This window comes from Pseudonaja textilis, chromosome 1, assembly GCF_049901715.1.
Source record: "Pseudonaja textilis isolate UNSWEBS1 chromosome 1, rPseTex1.2, whole genome shotgun sequence".
In the NCBI taxonomy this organism is placed as follows: Eukaryota; Metazoa; Chordata; class Lepidosauria; order Squamata; family Elapidae; genus Pseudonaja; species Pseudonaja textilis.
The window spans coordinates 231,738,568-231,744,567 of record NC_141990.1 but is presented as its reverse complement, the minus strand read 5'-3'; the positions used below and the strand labels follow the sequence as shown (position 1 = coordinate 231,744,567).

At 40.3% G+C, this 6,000-nt stretch overlaps 1 protein-coding gene across 5 annotated transcripts in view; it reads left to right on the top strand.

The window, feature by feature from the left end:
• SLC25A22 (solute carrier family 25 member 22) overlaps window positions 1-6,000 on the top strand; it is a 65,941-nt gene continuing 59,941 nt past the window's right edge. For 3 of the 5 annotated variants that reach the window (XM_026706618.2, XM_087920966.1, XM_087920970.1), the window contains exon 1: window positions 1-1,644. The gene's annotated coding sequence lies outside the window, so the exon portion shown is untranslated. Of the gene's footprint in view, window positions 1,645-2,090; window positions 2,353-6,000 lie in introns of those variants that run through there. The other 2 variants (XM_087920972.1, XM_087920974.1) reach the window with 2 other exon arrangements.

Sequence of the window (6,000 nt, the reverse complement as noted above, 5' to 3'; positions counted from 1 at the left end):
AATTTATTGGTTTTTAAGACAAACATAGACAAACAGAACATAAAAACATCAAGCCATCTTCCATTGTTTTGTGCTTCCATTTTGTAGTCTTCAATTACAATTACATTGTATACTCATATTTTCAATCAAATATTAAATACATTAATATCACTGTTAATCAATCATTTGACTATACTTTTATTTATTCATGTTTTACGAAATAATCCATATTTTACTTAATTTGTTTTATAACAGTTCATATTATCATCTCAAATCTATCCTACAATCATTTTGTAGATATAATAAGAAAAGAATACATCTTTATATATTTATTATTTTCTAAGAATCTATATATTTCATTACCATGTTTTATTGTCTAACCATTGACAGAATAGATCCCAAATTTTATAAAATTTTTATCATCTTGTTCTGAACATGGGACTTATTTTTGACAGTGGAATGATTATTGAGGGGGGAAATGGACAAAAAATAAATAAAAGGAACTAGAATAAAAACTACAATGATTTTACAAAGACGAAGTATGTGTTCTGTGTTAAAGAGTTTTAGAAGATACATTTATCTTTTAGCAGAATGAGAAAAGTATATGAAGAATAAACATATGGAAGCTTCCGGGAACAGAGTGAACAAAAATACTTAAGTGTGTCAGATGACACCATTGGAAAGAATGACAACCTTGATGGAATGAATTGCTGAAAGAGAATGTGGAAGACTAGGAGAATGAAAGCCACAACAAATGAAGGAAAGACATAACACATGTATTGAGAAAAAGATATCTGGAAAGAACATGAAGCGGGGAATGGGTTGAGATTCAAAGCAGCAGAGAAAATATAGGCTGGCTTTACTGGTGTTTTTAAAAATGCAAGTGAAGTAAATGGAATTAAAAGTAAAAACAATGAAAGGGGCGAATGACTGCTATGGAAAGTGAAGCTTTGGATAGACTAGACAGACAGACAGACAGACAGACAAATGTAAGTATCATGGATTAATAAATGCAACTTGATCCTGTGTATTTTTAATCCCGCAGAACTATCCGTCAATTGCAAAGGGACTTCACTTTCATGTGGCTCTTGCATGATTGATTTGTATGATTTTTTTTAACACCCCCCCCCCCCTCCATATAGATATAGATATCTCAATCTCTAGCCAGAGCTAGCCAAGGCCGGATTGCTACGCTTCCTTTATTAGAGCTCGACTACTTTTTCCGCCTGGATGCATTGTGCGCTGCTGGGTGGGCAGGGAGCCGCCTCTGACCTCACCTCAGGAGGCGCGTGCCGTGACTGGAGCCGGAGCGAAGAGAGGCGTGTGAGCGCGGCGAGGGCGAGCTCTGACGCGGTCGGCTTCACGCGAGCTCTCTGAGGCGCGCGAACTTTCGTGAGTAAACCGGGAGAGCCATCAGCAAAAGGTGCTGCGATTCCCGCCAGCCACCAAAGGCGGCGCTTGAGCTGGAGCTGAAAGGGAGAGGGGAGCGGGGGGGCGGGGGGGGAAGAAACCTCCACGGACATCCTGGTCTGTACCACTTGAAGGAAAAGCCGGAGCGGAGGGAGGGGAAGCCAAGAGGCAGCTAAGCCGGAGGACTGGCGGTTTCTCGGGAGTTTCCAGGCAGAGGCGGGCAAGAAGCAGGGACCGCAAAGGCTCGGTCGCTCGGTGAGTGTTGCTGCCGCCTTTCTCTCCCACCCCCGCCGCCCCTTCCTTTCTGGTTTGCTCGTTGATGCAGATGGGCTTTCCTGGGCAGGCTCGGCGTTGTGTGCAGAGTTCCCACGTTCGGCGCAAGGACGGGTGGCCGAGTGCCTGAAATTGTTCCTCCGATCCGGTCTACGGTAGTCGCGGTTTCCGAGCGCAGGAAGGGGTTGGTTGCAGCCCCCCTCCTGCGCCCGTTGCAGCGCGTTGACTTGCAAGCCGGCGGGGCTCGCCCACTCACATTACTCGCTCGCGTCTTCTTCCCTCCTGCAGGCTTGCGGGATGAAGCGGCCGGATTGAAGGCTGGTGCCCGCGATGAACTGCCCAGTTAATCCCGTACGGCGTGAGGAAGGGCGTATTCTGTCGGAACTCCGCCGGAGAAATCCCCTCCTCCCACCGTATCTGTTGCATCATGCCCATCCTTGCCCTGGAGGCCGGCAGGGTCTCTGTCCTTTACTACATCCCCGCTTCCTTGTCAGCAAATGCGCGGCTTCCTTGGAGAAACTGGAAAGTTTGAATGGGGCTTTGTCCCCAAACCATAGGAAGCCAGGAGTTTCCTTGGCTTCCCAAGAATATTATCCTCCTGGTGTTATTCCTCCAGTCTTCTCCCAGCTGGTGACCTCCCACTAAATTGCTCTGCCACCTCATCATTCCCAACCAGAAAGAGGATAAATAGTAAGAGTTGTACTGTAGTTGGCCCCATATTTGAAGGGCTACTTTCCATGCTAATTTATATTTGTGGCTTTGCCAGATTTTTTTTTTTTATGTTTTCCATTGGGAGATGTGGACAGAAAAGAACATCAAAAAGTGCTTGGTGATGGAGGAGGAGGAGGAGAAACATGGAGGCTGAAATGGGTAGGGGGTATAAAAACCTTGCCAGTTTCTGCTGCTTCATCCTGCAGTGATTGAAAGTCTGATTGTAGCATTTACTCAGCACTATATCCAAAGTTCACTGGGGCTTACTGCCAAGGGAACATATAAGTTTGGAGCTTAAGCTGTCCTGGGACTTCACAGAGATAGCTTCTTAGTTATCTAGCCACAATCTAAAGTGTGTTTTATGTCCTTTGATAGCAGGACTCTTGCTTGTCCCTGTTTAAACCTTTCAGGGGTGGAGTTTAGTTTAAATATGCATTCACTAATCCTGAAGCCTTTAGTGATGGAGAAAAGTTTAAGCCCATTTTAAAAAAATGGATATTTCTCTACCTGTAGACATCACACTACAGGGTATTTGAAACTGCCTGAATGATACTTTTAAGATGACACATTTTAAAATAAAAGACTGACGTTTTCTATAGTGGAGCTTTGTCAAAACTGACCAGCTAAAAAGTTTACAATGTGTCCTGCTTACAGAAGTAATCTATCCTTTAATCTTCTCCCTTTTGATGTAGTCTCCACTATCTTGGAAGAAAACATAGTATGTTCTCCCCACCCCCCTCTTCTCACATTAACATGGAAATTGCAGTCTTGCCTGGTCTGATAAAACAGCTTGCTTATTCATTTATGTCTTCATATTAGAAACAGCAAGATATAGGCAGTACATAGTGTAGCCAGTGAGCAGATTAGTGTGTCAAATTTGCTCATACACCTTTGGATTTAGTACTCATTTAGCTTTCTTTCCATTTAACGTTCTCTTTACAGAACAGACTTAGATATTGTCCCTGATTACATTATCAGAATGAAAGGGTTGTGAGTTGGGAACTTATGAAATCACAGTTCGGTACATCTGGAGGATGCAAGACTGGAGCACCGCAGTCAGATTGTCTTGGCTAGCTGAACTTTAGTGTTCAATGTATACATTATTCTGATCTTAATAGTGCATCGTGGCCTCAATAGAAATCAGGCTCTAGTTGATCTTCACAGATCAATTCCTGGTCTGTACTTGGAGAGAGGCATCCTGGAATGTCCAAAGTTATAGGCTAGTCAAAGAAATGGGGGGAGGGATCTCAGAAGTCTTCTGTATTGTTACCAAGAAATCTGCATCAATACATCTGTATAAAGCACCCTTAGTTGAACTGGAGTCAAAGGCACCATGCTTTTTAGTCCATCTTGGAGACTGGGCATTCTGAAGTCCTTGTATAAAATTGGCACTTTTCTTTTTTTGTTTTATTTCAGATCTTTCGTAATCTATTGAATTCCTAAAAAACACCTGTGCTTACCCAAAGGGTCAGTTTTGGCATTTTGCTCCTCTGCATTTTCTTTTTGCTTTTATTGGTGTTGTCAGTTCAGATGTATAATAACATCTCCTTGATCATCTGCTCTTTACTTATTGTGACATGTACTGGTTTAGGATCTAACACAAAATGTTGTCAACCAACTACATGATAGCTGTGCAGCCATGAGGTAGTGGTAAATTTTGTAGAAGATGGCAGGTTAGTACTCTTAGTTAATACTCTTTGAACAAGGTTATTCAAGGTTATCTTACATCCTTGCCCTAAGTACCTCATAGAAATGAAGCGATGAAATGCACATAAAGTTCCTGATTTCTCTCTGTGAACAATCAGATAATAACTTGATTTTTTTTAGCTTTTCCTTTCCAGTTTATTTTTGCACAGCACAGAGCAAGTTCCTAATAGCATTGTTCAAAAGGAGAAAATAATGACATCTTGGACATTATGAGAATATTCATCCCTAAAATAAAACAAAAAAATCCCTTTCTAGCAACCCAGTGAGCTGAATTAGATTGAAGTAATGATTGATTTGTCATTGATCTATCAGCAATTTCAAACCAGATGTTTCTTTCTACTTCATCTCCAGAACTTGTTGTATTATCACATTAGCACATATTCTTAGTTTTGAGATTCTTTTTTTGGTTTTTGAGCCACATCATTTTTCTTAATTCCAGATTTCAAATTGAACACTTCGGTCTTATCTGTGATTGCTGACTGTCATCTACTTGTCAACTAATTTAAAAAAAAAAAACCTACGAAGTTTTTCCTGAATTGCAGCTGATAGTATATGAACATCATACATGGAACCAGTTATCTGAGGAGCCAGCTGTCCCCAGTTACATTCACCCACACAGGGTATATGTTTCAGGTGCCATCTGCCAAGGACTTACACTTGGCTGATTCTAGGAGGCAGGGCTTCTCTGCCATAGCACCAGCCTTACAATATAGTAATCCCCCCAAGTGAGGTTACCTTCTTCCTTATTATAGTTCCATAAATCCCTCAAATGATGTGACCCAGTGAATAAAGGAATTGGATTTTAGAATATGCCTAGATGTATGATTTGTTCAAGAATATAATCAATTTCCCATGCAACTGCATAACCGAGATTCTTTTAAAATGTTAATGACTGGCTCCAGACATACTTATAGAACAAAGAAATACATAGCATGCTTTAAAACAGTTCTTCATGATGGCTGAGGAATTCTGGGTATTGAAGTCCACACGTCTTCAAGTGGCCAAGGTTGGGAAACTGTTCTAAAGGTTACAGAACAGTATTTAATGTTTGATAGGATAGTTGTTAATTTACTAACTTATGCTAAGATTCATTGTCACCTTTAGTATTTCAGAAAGCAAGGTTCACATTTATGCATTCGACTGATTTTTCTATTTTGAAGTGTTGTGCTTGCTAGAGGAAAAATTGGTTTTCTAAATCTTTTAAAAGTCAGATAATGCAGAAGTAATGTGTTTTGCCTAAATTGTGTTGGTTTCCACTATATACTCTAGTTTTGCTGAGTGTTGCACAATGTTTCATTTTCAAGGAAGCCAAGCAGAGGGGGAATATTTGAGCAACAAATGAAAGCTAATAACTGATAAAACAGATCACAAATGCAGAGAACAAATTAAGTTTGGTTCCCTGCATACATTGCATGGCAGAACTGTTAAATATTTATTAAAAATCAAATAAAATGCCACATATATTAACAGAAAAAGGCTTCAAGGAACGATCATATTAAAAGTGTTTGTTGGGTGCTAGTATTATCTGTAGCATATGAATAGGTTCACATAGCAGCACATTCAGCCATGGCTTACTTAACCCTGATTTTTTTTATATTGAGCTATTTGGCAGTCAATGCCAAACAAGCCAAAAAAAAATGTGCACCTTGAAAAGGACAAGCTGAAGTTCTGAGAGAATAGAAAGGTCTTTACAGGGTTTTAGATTAGGGAATCTGAATAAAAAAACTAGCGGGGCTAGATTTAAAATTTGGACTTGTACTTTGGTCTCTATATTTCTAAGGGGAATTTTATGAGAAAGTTTCCATATTGCACCATCCGTCATCTTCAGAAATAACATTGCTTATTCTCTAACTTCAGATTTATATTCTCCAATTTTCTGATTGTACGTGTAGAATTTCCCTTTTGGATTGTACTTCATAT